The sequence below is a fragment of the Bombus pascuorum genome, chromosome 10 (genome assembly GCF_905332965.1).
Source record: "Bombus pascuorum chromosome 10, iyBomPasc1.1, whole genome shotgun sequence".
Taxonomy (NCBI): domain Eukaryota; kingdom Metazoa; phylum Arthropoda; class Insecta; order Hymenoptera; family Apidae; genus Bombus; species Bombus pascuorum.
This window is the reverse complement of record NC_083497.1, coordinates 11,131,209-11,144,888: the sequence shown is the minus strand read 5'-3', so window position 1 is coordinate 11,144,888 and position 13,680 is coordinate 11,131,209. Positions and strand designations below refer to the sequence as shown.

The 13,680-nt window shown below is 40.6% G+C and overlaps 1 long non-coding RNA gene across 1 annotated transcript in view; it reads right to left on the bottom strand.

The window, feature by feature from the left end:
• Window positions 1-3,693: 3,693 nt before the first annotated feature.
• The window catches only part of LOC132911122 (uncharacterized), a 30,756-nt gene continuing 20,769 nt past the window's right edge, over window positions 3,694-13,680 (bottom strand). The window contains exons 2-3 of the long non-coding RNA XR_009658913.1: window positions 5,846-7,732; window positions 3,694-5,702 (exon numbers count right to left, since the gene is read on the bottom strand). This is a non-coding gene — a long non-coding RNA (uncharacterized LOC132911122). The remainder of the gene's footprint in view (window positions 5,703-5,845; window positions 7,733-13,680) is intronic.

The window sequence follows — 13,680 nt, the reverse complement described above, 5'->3', positions numbered from 1 at the left end:
TGTTTTTTATCCGCTTTGTTTTACCTGGTTCCATCATTCTAGAAAAATATATTAATTAACAAGTATTTTATTGAATAAATTTTACAAACTCCCTTCCTGTCGGTTAATCCGAAAATATATGTATATGAATTATTTAATAAATAATAATTGTTAATAAAAAAGCAAAAAATACATATACCTACATGTATCTATTGTTTAGATGACATAGATGTAAAAAGATGGATATATAACAGATTAGTCTCAAATTAATTTCATGCCTTTTTGTATAATTTAGACGTTTATTCACAAAATACATCTCAATCTCCGACATAGCTATCACCATTGAGTTACAAAGTGTTTTTCTATGTCAAAATAGCTGGAAGACATAGGATGCCAGGAAAAGGTTTAATACGGACAATCGATTACATGTAAAGGTGCGGAATTAATTTGAACATCTACTACTTACACTAAATAATGTTTCTTAAATATTCTTTTCTTTTACAAAAAATCGACGATCTTTTTCCGTTTCTTTACATTTGTTTCTTCAAACAAAATGACGCCTTAATTTGCTAATCAGCAGTTCAATTTTATTAAAAATGTGTCAAACATTACTGTTCATCGATGAAAAATTATACAAAATTTAAGTTATGTAGTTTTCCCAATTGATTCCACAGTTTTTCATCCACATTTAGTGTTGCAAAAATCTCACGATGATTCTGTGACCCTCGGGCCCTTATCAGTTCTCCGTCCAGTCGTCTAACAATTCTACACCGGACAGGAGAATGATAAGGGGCTTTGGGCACGAAACGCCTCGACACGAGGCTACCAAAAACTTCCTTTGTCGCCTGGTATCCAATCTTCGCGTGATTTCCTGTGAATTCTAAAAAAAAAATATTCTTCTATCTGCTACTTGAGCATATTACCATCAGTTACCCTCTGGTTACATCAGTTTCATTCCATATATTGCTATAACCGTTCCCCTTTTCTCAAAAAGAATCCAATGAATGGCAGACATTGATAGAAGTAAATAATTGATGGTCTCCTGACATTCTGAAAGACGAACGCATATTATCGCGTAACTTTATCTAATCAACAGAGAAATTTATGTTTATCCTTTGATTATGTAGAATGTGCCGACTTAGTTCATCACCGATCTGGTATTTTGTCAGCGAGTTTGCGCGTGTCCCTCTTTCGGTAAAATACTACGACCGGTCAAACAGAGATATCGAAACCGCGAAACACGATGAAAAAGGCCTGTGCTTTTTCGACAAACAAGATTTCCGTCCCCTTGAGTCACACCGATGACTCACGTGTCCAGAACACAACGGGCCAAGTGAAATGTAACTGAATTATCGGTTATACTCGGTAAATACCAACGGCTCTTCTACGTCGATAAGCCGGTTCTTCGATAACCGAGGCGAGCGAGTTAGGCAAAACGTATCTTCTCTTCGTATTCCAACGAGAACCTTATCGCTTATGAAAAAGCTACAGGATTCTCCGGTTGCATCTGGAGATGCAGGAAAAAGTAAACTAAGGGACACACATTGAGAATGAACGCGAGGGGCAAAAAGGAACGACAGTTTGTGAATATCGATACCGAAACGAAAGAAAGTAAATTTTGTTAATGCAATATTTCGATAAATATTGATATCCTGTAGTTCATTGAAAATTTGTAAATAGCATTGAATTTGATTCTTAAATCTCGTTCAGATCAATCAAGTTACTTGAATTTGAGTTTCAATTCGAGTAACGTGATTTTTCCAAATTAATAGAAAATAAAACGGAACAGTACATGTAAATTATAATTAGAAATATAATGTAACAACTGTTCTCTTTTTCAAGTCAAGCAATAGTTGAAAGAACCTGAAATTCATTTCAAACTTTAGAAGCATATTAAGAACAAAAATGGCGACGTTTGAAAGAGCCTGTTACTATCTATCTCGATAAATCTTTCTGGAAAAAAACATGAATTATACAAAATACAAGCAGTATCGATAATTGGTTGGTTCGATGGTAGGAATTAAGTATTTTATCTGAAAAGATTGTTTAGCTCGACGATTATGAGATAAAAAGAATGTCACTTATGGTTCCTTCATAAAAGATATAACCTAGCAAACACGAAGATGGCACCCCGCTGGGGATAGCCACCCACATGCTATATTTTTATTTTTTTTTCCTAATCACTAAAATATAATACTTTACCAAATGTCCTTCTGGACAAATTGGAAAAACAAAAAATAAACTAGAAAAAAAAGAACTTATGGTTTCAACTAGGCATGTTCTTACGCTTCTACGTTTTCCGTTTTCAACGCGTGCACAGAAATAGACCACATCTCCCCCTATGAGTTCCCGAGTTTTACGGCCCTGAATCAAGCTCGCGTGGCTATTATACAACACGAGCAATCTTCTAACCTTGGTCCAGACTGACCAGTTTCTTTCGTTTTCGATGCCCGCAGGGAATCTTTGATACGGATCATGATTTCCGCGAACATCACGTTTCCATGGAAAATGATAGAAACATAGTATCCAGATAGCTTTACATACTTAATTCTACGCGCTATGTGCTAATAGTCTTTAAAAAAATCACATAACATCTTCAAGCACGCTATATTAATTTTTGAAATGAAATAAAATAAAATAAATGAAGTAACAGATTAAATTTCCATTAAAATTCCATTTTTCTTTCTCCCTTTTTTTTTTTTTTTTTAAGTAAAATGTGAAGGAAATATATAGATTGCGTCTAAACACACTTGGTCAGTGTATGTTAGGCATTCTCAGGAAATACCGGTGTAAGCAGATTGCCATTTATGGGGTTTCCAGCGATCAACGGCCCGTGGCTTAATTGATATCGATCTCATTGACGTCGATTCGCAACAGCGACAGTGAATTCAGAAATCAGCAGTCAGAAGCGAATGCGACCCACTTATCCATCTCGTTGGGCTTCAATTTCCTCGCTGACTTCAATGACTGTCGCAATTCTATCGCAAATATTTTAACCTCTCGAGGAGTACTAACGCGTCTGTTGAATTTTCTTTTTAATCCAGACGCGTTCTCCGAGAAATTTGTCAACTGAATGATAACTGTGAGAAAAAAAGAAGAATAATTTTTACTACGCCACGCTATATATTCTGATTCTTCTTAGAAAAATAAGAAAGAATCATAATTCAGTAAGCTCTAAAAAATAAACAGAGGTTAATCGAAAATGCTCAAGGTTTCGGCAGACGAATTCTGCTTTTCTAGATAAGCACACGTTATCTGCCTATACACGCCATATACATATAGCTCCTAACGCTGGCTTGATATTTTAATCGTTCAAGAAATGCCGCTTACTTTTTTTTTGCGTACGTAACAGTGTTCCACATGTGGTCATTAATATAAATTAATTTTCTAAAAATTCTTCCATCAAAAAAAAAAAAAAAAAAAAAACTTGAAGCCCGAAGGAAAATGTTTTAACATCCTCCTAATCGAGTCAAAAGAAATAAACTATTCGTGTCTCGCTTGTTACTAACAAAAAGCAAGAATGAGTATTACGAAGAAAAAGAATAAAGGAAGATTCAAGACCCCACAGAAAATTCTTTCGTAACGTTACAGAACACGTGGCCCGAGCACACGTGCTTTTCAAAGTTTATGATTCCATGAAGAGATAGATCTTAGTAGATCGACTATCTTTCTGAAACGAATATTTTACTATATTATAACTATCGGTCCTAAAGCGGTTGAATACATAAATATTTTCTATATATACATACAATAGCCAAGTTTTGTCACAAAAGAATTCTCGAAAAAGTGCTAACAATGTATCGAACGTATGCAGAGAACACACGTTTATTTATTTTTCTTCGAGCTGATTTCTTTCTCGGAACGAACCTCGTAGAATTTCACGCACGGACGAACCCTGCATTTGTTCCAAGCGGCGTTCTTTTTGTCTCACCGGAATCGAGATACCACGAGAGAAGAGATCGAAAGCAAAACAAACGAAAAATACGTTTCGTTGTTCCCAATATATCAACGATGGAATTAATCCTTACATTGTATTATACTACTGGGTTGTAACATAAATTCGTCCTGTTTTTTGTATTTTTTTTTTTTTACAGTAATAAATATAAAAACAAGAGGAATTAATATTATAATCCCATATATACACATTATACGCTTTACATTATATTCAGCTGGAGTTTAATTAGTTGAACTACCGTGATCTAATTTATTTCCTTCCTAAAGCGCGCGATTTTTTTCAAGCGACGAAGAATAAACTCGTGACACTGAACAAAAGCTCCACTCGGAAAGCGGGTTATATTAGCAACACTCTCGCGTGTAAACCGTGCAAGTATACGAGCGAAGCGACGATAAGAGGATGCGCGCGCTTACATCGGAGGATATCGGCGGAATGAAATAAACGGCATGCAGGGAGACTCTCGCGTGATTTTACGCTCCTGGCGAGACAATATGCGGCGCGATAGCCTTGAGACACGTCTGCTTCCTTTTATTTTTACATCTGACCCGAGACAACTACACACTGTCGTAGCAAACTTCGCTGCTCTCTTTTCCCTCGCGATCGCGCTCTTCGAAGACCGCCGCCACTATAACAACTAAGGCGACCGATGCACACTTTATGAAAAACAACCGAATCGTTCACTGGCTCGCGCGCTACGAACAACGTCAAGCTACTCGACACCTCTCATTTTCTCGATTAACGAAAGGACGTAACACCACGCGGCCACCGTACGCGCAAAGACAACGGATAAATTTTCTAACCTCTTTTCCCATGCAGACTGGTCTTTGACCGGTCACATGGCGCGAACCGGAGAGCGGCCGCGACCGATCGATCTGCGTCCAAAATACCCTCTACTCTGCTCTGCTCTGCTCTCCCTCTCTTCCCTTTCTCAGTCGCTCGGCTGTTGGTTGAATTCTCGCTAACGTTTCCTCTTCGAAAGCTCGTAATTTCTCGATTCACACGAAAAGCACGCACGATTCTTCAACGAACAGATCACGCTGTATCTCGTACGAGAATAAGCCAGAATCGCGAGTATAAAATATACGAGTGCATCTCTTTTTCTCCCTTTCTGGTTGCTAGAGAGAGATACTCGAGTACAGCGCAGAGAGAGCCAATCGTCGAGGACCCACGTAGTCGGATGCTGATGTAACGGAACTGGGGATTGGTCGCCGCGTATTCTCGCCGCAACGCTCGTGAATCATCGAGAGATATCGATAGGAGCGACGAACACGCGTCGGGAAATGTGTCTCGCGCACTACTGAGCCGTTCCACGATCGGATTCGGACTTTTCGGCCCGGTCACTCTTCGTCGCTGTGAGAGGGGAAGCCAACGAAAGTGCACGTCTTTCTTTAACCCTTGTGCTATATCTCTGTCGGGCATACGCGTGGCGCCATCTTTGAATTTCCCTCTCTTTCTCGGCCCTCGGGTTCTCCCCCTCCCTTTCATGCTGTGCCAGCCTCCCTCGACCTCGCGCCCCGATCTCGTTCATCTCTTTTGCGCGCGCTTCGTGCGCCCGAAGATGCTTTCAAAGGCATCCTGTGCGTACTTGCTCAAACACCAGGGCTTTCGAATTTCGATTTTTTCCTTTTCTTCGGAATCTTCTGAATTTTCGTCAGAAGGGGAGAGGTTATACTCGAAGAATTCCATAGAGAAGCAGATTCTGCGGCGAACGACACGTGCTTCGCATCGCCAAGAAAATCCTGCAGTGATTTCTCCTTCGTACGAGAATCTAGAAGATTTGCGTCTATGAAATAAATTTCACGCATAAGGTAAACGTAGGTAAATTTAAGGGGTGGGGGAAGTTTCCGAATGGCAGTTTCTGATTTTCTTGCGGAATTTTCCGAATTTTTGAAGGGTAGGGATGTTGCTTACGCTGGAAGAATTTTAGAGAAATGCGAACCGGCGAATAACACGTGCTTTGTATCGTGAAAGAGGGATGCCACCGTGATGCTTCCTCGATGAGAGAATGTAAACAAATTTCTGAAAGATTTGCATTTACGACGAAGAAGCTTCGCGCGTAAATATAGATAAAGTTATGAGAATGAGTTTTTGAGAGAACGTGGGAAGAGGAATTGCGCCAGCACGCTTCCGAAAGAGTGCGTTTTTCGGCCGATTTCACTGGCAGTCGATGACGTTTCGCGCAGTTAATGTAGCTACTCCATTCACGGCTTTAATTACGTATTTAGACCGAAGCTCTGTCTCTCCCCGATGATGTCCTTTCGTGCTAATTAAAAAGCGCCTCGAGTGTCTCTTAATTCTGGTGGAAGCTCGCCAGGAGTTCGCTTTTCATCTTGGAGACCGCGACCCTGGCAATAAAGGGCTACTACGACTGCTTAAGCGCACAATTGATGGTCAAAAATCACAGCCAAATATCCGACGAATACGTAGGCAGATGCAGCCAGTGGACTAACAGACGGAAAAAGATACAGAGAACGTTTTACCTTTCTTTTTTTTCTCTATCCTCTTTCTTTACTTTTTTCAAGTGACCCAGTAAAACGGATTCGAGGATCTTGGACAAATTAGAGGACAAATTAGAAATCGTTTCGCTGAACAAGAAGAGAAAAGAAGGAGTCGAAATGGCTAAGTACGGTGAAAAGCTAACCGAGAGGGTGGTAAGCAGATACTAACATTGGCCCGTGGAACGAAGTGACTCGATATCGGGGAGTGTCTCGGCGTTAGCCCCGAATTAATTCCTTGGGGTGGCTGGGAGATTCTCCATTACCAGCATGGAACGAGCAACGGTAAAGTGTTCCGCCTTAAAAAGAATACCTGCACCTCCACCTCGACTCGTCCCGGGGAATTGCTCCCCGTATCCCCTTGGTTCCCGAAACTCCTCTACTTCGTTTCTGCTTGCTGTTCTCTCCCTCGTGGCATCCGCCGCAAAACGAATTGTCTGAAAAATTCGAAAGAATGCCTCGTGTCTGGACAGGCATTTAAACGTGGTATGGTCCGTTTTCACAAAATTCGAGCGGCTCTCGACGACAATTTGCGAGCTGTCGAAGGCTGAAGTACCAACGACTACCACAAAAATGCTGCTCCATTTAACTCTGTCTTTTCTATCGTACAATAAATCGTCCGTGATTTACCAGCAGGAGGCTGAAATTACTTTTGTCCGTGGTTGTTCTTCTAGGCATTGCGTTCGGCTTGCGCGATTAAGCGCGGAAGCCCCGATGGAACTGGACCAAGCGAAAAGGAAATAAGATTCAATTAAACGAGACAGTTAATTGGACGATCTTCTTCCCCCAGGTTTACGAGGGAAACCTTGTGGTTGGCACGTTCGACATTTGCAACGGCTAATACACCGGCAATTACAGCTGTCGTAATTACTATGTACTCTGGCATCGCTTATCTCCTATTTGGAAAATCCAAAGGCTCGTCCAAGGTTTCGCCGAACAATCGACCCGCTAAGGATCCTTTAAAGGAAAAGAGGAAGTCCATGGAACGTTCCTGGAAAAAAAGTTGGTTACCATTGAAAGATTTGCCGATACTGACCATCAATGCGCAGGTCATTTCCTGGCGTTCCTTTCGTGACATATGGTCCAGACGGTAGAACGAAAGAGTCGCTTTAAGAAGGAAATAAAGCTGTACGTGGGCACACGTGTTGGACAAAGGCCGATTTCCAAGTAGATCTCGTGACGACTAGCGTGAGCGTTTCAGCGTATAGTGTACCCATAGTTGGCCTGACGTTCCATAAGTGGCGCGGACTAATTATATTCCATGGCCGGTGACCTTCGCTCTCGGGCCAGCTGTTTTCTGGATCTGTAAACGTACCAGAGACGACACTGGTTAATACCGTGTGAATCGGACGCCGAGATTTATCGAAATAAGGTTCGTCCATTCAATTTTCGAACCGCGAGTCACTCTGTTCTACCATCGACTCGAACATTATGGAAGATAATTTTTCATATTAAATTTTCATCCTATTTTTCTGAAATATCTCGTACTCGTACTAGGATTTATAAAATAATTTATTCCTTGGAGGAAGCACACGAATGTTTATCAAACAGCTCGAAAATCCTAGGACGGTACTTATATCTTTTTCAAAATTTGGAAAAAGTTCAAGTTATTGAACTTGATACGAAGAGAGCGTAAGATGTTAGTACGTCATGAATCGTATTAAGAAAGAACCGCGTGTATTTATAGCAAGTCGTATATTTGCAATATTATATTTTGTATCGTGCACATAAACAGACGGATTAATATAAGCGCTGGATTAAAACGATCCAGCACTTGCTGGAGCAAAGGTTAAAAAAGTCTGTGAGATTTTCGACGAAACCACTGTCCTCTCGTTTGTTAAATTCAAACGGAGAATAGGAAAAAAGAAAGAACAACGAGAAACAAGAATAAAAATACGAGAAACGGCAAGTTATTCAACAGTAAATACCCTTTCGTAAGCGTCGAAAAAGAATACAGGACGAGTTGTACGTATAGCAGCCGGTTAAATGCACCGTGTACGAGAGTACGAATTGAAAGGACAGATCGACGCGAGTCTGGTGGGTGGCGCTTTGAGCTTTTCCCAGATACAGATAATGCTCGGCAGCGATTCGAAACCGCGCGATGACTGATGCGATTGAAAATTTGCAAGAGCACGCGGTACGCGCTGAATACTCGTATCGCCGGGGTCGAAAAGAATGGTGGCGATGGCAGAGGATAGGGGCCGGGAGGAGACGTCCGTGAAACATTGTGGACGAGATAAGACCGGAATTTTCAGGGCGAATAATATAAAAGCTCAAGCTACTCGGTGCTCTTTTGTAATAATCACGAATGGGAAAAGGATGGTTTTTAATCTTCCGCGTACAGGTTTCGAAAGACGGGAAAGAAAAGCGAAAAAGAAGAGATCTACGACCGTCGAGATTGGTGTGAAGAGGACCATGCGAATCGCAGGCCGAAAACGAGAAGAATGAGATGAAAAAAGAAAAGAAGAGAAGAACCGAGAACAAACGATCGTTAACCGTATTTACATAATGTTTCAACGGATCGTGAATATCACACGGGTGTATGGCGGGTGTTGCATGCTGCTCATTTTAATTAACCTATTCTGCTTTTCAGCCAGCTGCTGGAAATGTAATTATTTAACTTTCGGCGCATCTTCCATTCGCTTTCCCCCGGTGAATAATTAAGCAACTTTTTTTCTCGCCGCGCGTCTAGCGTTCGCATCGTTCTCTTTCTCTCACTCTACTTCTATTAACACTCTAGATTTCCACTCTTTTTCCCTCGTTTCGGCCAACCAAATTCACCAAATGCCTAACCGCATACGCGTCGAATGGACGCTTCTCGAAGAAGCTCGTGTATTTCACTAAAGAGAAATACAGATTAAGGCGTGCTTAAGAATCTTAAGCGTCGGAAGTTTCCAACTTTCGAAGAATTCCTTTCCAAGCAGACGCGGCGCGATAAGAAATTGCAAGGAGCCTCGATAAATCAGAAAAGCGGTTAAAGCATTTGGGAAAAGGAAGAAAGGGATCGAGGGTGGTTCATCTTTAGGGCGTGGTAAGTTTCCACTTCCGAATAGGAGGGTCAAGGTTTAACCTTGAGCTCCATATGCACACACCATGACTACTGTTTCACCCTGTCCCGTTTTCCTTTCTCCCTTTCTCCCTCTACCTTCCCCTTTTTCTCTTTGTTTCCTGTCTCTTCTTTCTCCATTCTTACTCGTTTTTGCATGTCGTTTATTTTTTTTTTTTTTATTCTCGTTCACTCATTCGTTTCGGACATCTCCTCCTTCCACGGGAGGAACGACCGTTGCCTATCAGAGCAGATAGGTGGTGGTCCGTATCCCCTGTTCACCGAGAGCAACCTCTATCCATCGTTTTCTATTTACGGCGTCCGGTATGGTCAATCTCCGGGGACGTTGGCATGACAAGGCTACTTGGTCCATCGATACTAGTACACCCACTAATCTTTTTATTCCGCCCTCGTACTAGTTTCGAGGGTGGATGTGAAAACAGGATGACTGTAAAATGGCCAAACAACCTGCTAGGAAATTAATTTCACGTGTACGTCGAAAAACGACTTCTCGTTTATCTTTAGCGAAATTACTTGGACCCGCTGGCCTCTGTGTACAGACAATTGCGAAAAAAGAGGAACTTCAGACAGGCTGAAACAACGATTTCCTTCTTTTAACTCTTTAACGCCCATGTTCGTTAGATGCACGGCTATGTTAAAACGTCGAATTTATTCAAGTTTGTGACGTGCGCAAAAAGAGCTACATACAGAGACATTGTCGAAACGAAATTATAATATTTTATACAAAAATTAAGACACGTGCTTCGTCTTATAGTTGTATCGAGTAGGTAAAATATACGTATGATATATCGTTCAAAAAGCTCAAGTTGATATCTCTCATGTACTAGTTCGACATTTTAATGATCATTATATTCAGTAATCCCCATTTTGTTTTATCGGCTCTTATTCCCGATAATTCGGAGTTTTATTTTTGTACCTTCATCGTTACCTTTTTTACTCTTTTTGTTGTAATCGTTATCGTGTTATTATTGATTTATCGAATTGTACATCTTCCTACAGCTCTCTATTTTTAAATATCAAAGATAAAAGCATTTTGAACGAGGTAAAAAATGCACAACCTATGCTTTTACATTCGCAGAGTATAATCCCTGGAATATACCGAAAACAAAATCCCTGTACCTTTAACGCGATCAATTGTTAAAAGAGTCAGAATGTTAAAGGATTAATTTGCTATGAAGTTAGACGTTCCAACTGTAAAGTACGGCGAATTCAATCTTTCGAGTCTGCTCGGTAAATTCGACAAGAGTCTCGAGGGGTGCGCGAATTTTGCGAGTAATGGCGCGTAGATTCGTTCTCGCGATAACGCCACGCACTGATTACTGCAAGAACCGTAGAGAATAACGCCGATTTCCCAGGTCGATACGTCACTCCTTAATGAGGCGGCGGTCGGTGTCGCCGAGAAGGTCTGGAAATTCGGCTAAAAAGTGCAAACCGCGCCCTCGGGACGCCGTTGGAAGAAAAGGGGACGAAGAAACAGGAGAGGAGCTTTCGGTCGGAAAGATATCACCGTTCTATTAAATGCGCCTATAGTTAGTCGTGTTACGTGAATCTTGGTGGCAAGGTTATTAATAGCCGTAGCCATCCTGAGGTGACTTATGAGAGTGTTACGCGTTGGAATAATTATACGGAGGCATTGACATTTTACCGACGCAAGCTATTATTACAGGTGTTTTATTTTCGAACGAGCTTGAAATTCTTCTAATTTCATTGTTTCTCGCGTAGCCTGATTATCGTGGTTCGTATAACGACGAATCGAGGGGCTCTTTGCCAAGAAAGTGAGATATTCCGATATTCTTAGTTCCTGTTCAATCTTTTTTAGCAAAAATATTTATCGTATCGTATCCACTTTCCAGGGATTTGAGTAAACAACGAAACTCAACCGAAGGCCAAAATCATGAAAAATTCGTGGTAGACTGACACGCAATTAAAAGAATAATCGATTGATAATTATAATTACTAGGAACTTAATAAATAGTAGTAATTCTGGGTAGTATGTAATTAACGAAACTAACTAGATATCGAAATAGAACCTAAATACGAAGACTTAATAACTAATAAAATAAGAAGAAAAACAATGAGAGAAGATCTAAAGGGATATAAGAGATCGTTGGAGCGTTTAAGTAAGCGAGATCAGTGGGTGTACTATCGACGTGTAATATCATACGATTGAAGTAGCTGAAATGAAACAGTACCAACGTACGATGATGTTCAACTTGCAATAGTTGATATCTTTGCTTTTGAAAGGATGAGAAAAGTTCAAATTTCTGTATAACGCCAGAACAGATTATTAGGCCACGTAACGCTATATTCGTAATAATAAACTTTTGCACTTTCCAATATGAAACCTGGATCTTCTTCGCGTTTCCGATAGATAGAATTTAAATATGCTATCTGGTTGTTGTTGCAAACCCTTCAATAGCTATGAGCATTGCTTTCAGTTACTAGAATGTGTGGAAATTCGGCAAGGCTTATTTCTGCCACGGTATCTCCAATTTCCAATTGTACAGAAACCTAATCGACAAGCGTAAATCTTGCATCGGATGTATCGGGTCTTGATAACCGCTAATTGAAACGTTCGATCTATCTTGCTTGGCGATAATTACCGCACACGAGATTGCGTTGACTATTCACGGGCTAGTATTACCAAACAGGGAATGTTCCCTTTTACCATTTCGAGTATCAGAGTTGTAGGTTGAATACCAGGTTCTTCGTGCTCTAGTCTAACTAATAAGTAACGAGGATTTACGCGTTACAAGCTACGAACACCAACAAATTCCCTGGCAAAATATCATCAGATCTGTTGATCAGACAAACGCAGATCTTCCAATACGTTTCGTGCAAAATTACAGAATTATAAAATAAAAGTCTATCACCTGTAACTTGTAATTGATCGACTCGTTGCTATTTATTAGTTGATAGATTATTATTTACAAGAAGTCACTGGTGTTTTCTTATTTTTTAAGTACACCAAAAAGAGAAGAATAAAGACTGGAAAAATAAAGGATAAAGGAAAAAACACTTCCTAGTTAAGGTATATGGCCCTTTGAGACGTACCATCGACCAGCCACCAACCGCGCACTACCTTCGACGCCAGTAAATTGAAATTATTGGCGCGACTCGCCGCACATTACTGGCTCGTTAGCAAGATATCGCATTTGCGAGTCGGTCCACCCACTTTCCGCCTGGTTCCCACGACTTTTTTCCTGCCTCGATTGCCAGAGGCTTGGTACTTTTGTACGGCTCTGGTTACCAAGCGTTCCGCCATCGCAGAAGAGAATGACGAGACAGAGAAAGAGAGAACCAGCGGATCGAGAAATTATGATTCATTAAGGACTAGAGTCGGGACACGTTCGATGGCGTGTAATTTTCGATAGGAACGTATTTTGTTAGAAGAACAGCAAGAGAGAAAGAACGAGGGGAAGAGATAGATAGATAGAGAGAGAGAGAGAGAGAGAGAGAGGAGACACTCGTCGATTAAAATTACTGGTGGACTTTGAAATTCCTATTGAAAGATCGGCCTTTTTATCGAGCTACTTTGCGTCCTCCTCGTGGAGAATAGACGATGATAAAGGGATCCTTTCAATCGTGATTCATTTAACTGATTAGTTGGTGTTGCGATCGAGATCGAAGATCAACGCTGGTTGTGAAATAGAAACTATTACGTTATAATACATTTTTCAAACGAGATTGAATAAAACTCGTTGTTCCGTTATCACGCAGTTCGCTACTATCTCGATCGAACTTATCAAACCACGAGAACGTGGCGTTGTATGTATTTTTATCATCATGGTTGAACGTTAGATAACAGAGGAACGATGCCTCTCGAATATGTGCACTGCCTTCCATAAGCATATTTCGATATTTCCAAATTACCGTATGAAAATATATAAAATATATTTGAAATAAGCTTCTGTAAATCTGCTGCGTTCCGTGGTCGTTCTCGACGCGCGATCACGTTCTCCATTGTTAAATGATTTTTCCAATTCTAGAAAAGTATAATACTCTTGATTCAATTTTATGCGAAAGTTTGTATCGAGACGTTAGATTTGTAAGAGTGACGTCGATATATAAAAATTCAAGGTTCGCAATAGAGTTAAATTTAGCAGAATTTTTACACGTTCTCCTATTGTAATATTGGAAATGCGATAAAGTAATAAATATTTATGAACGACAGCGTATACCCA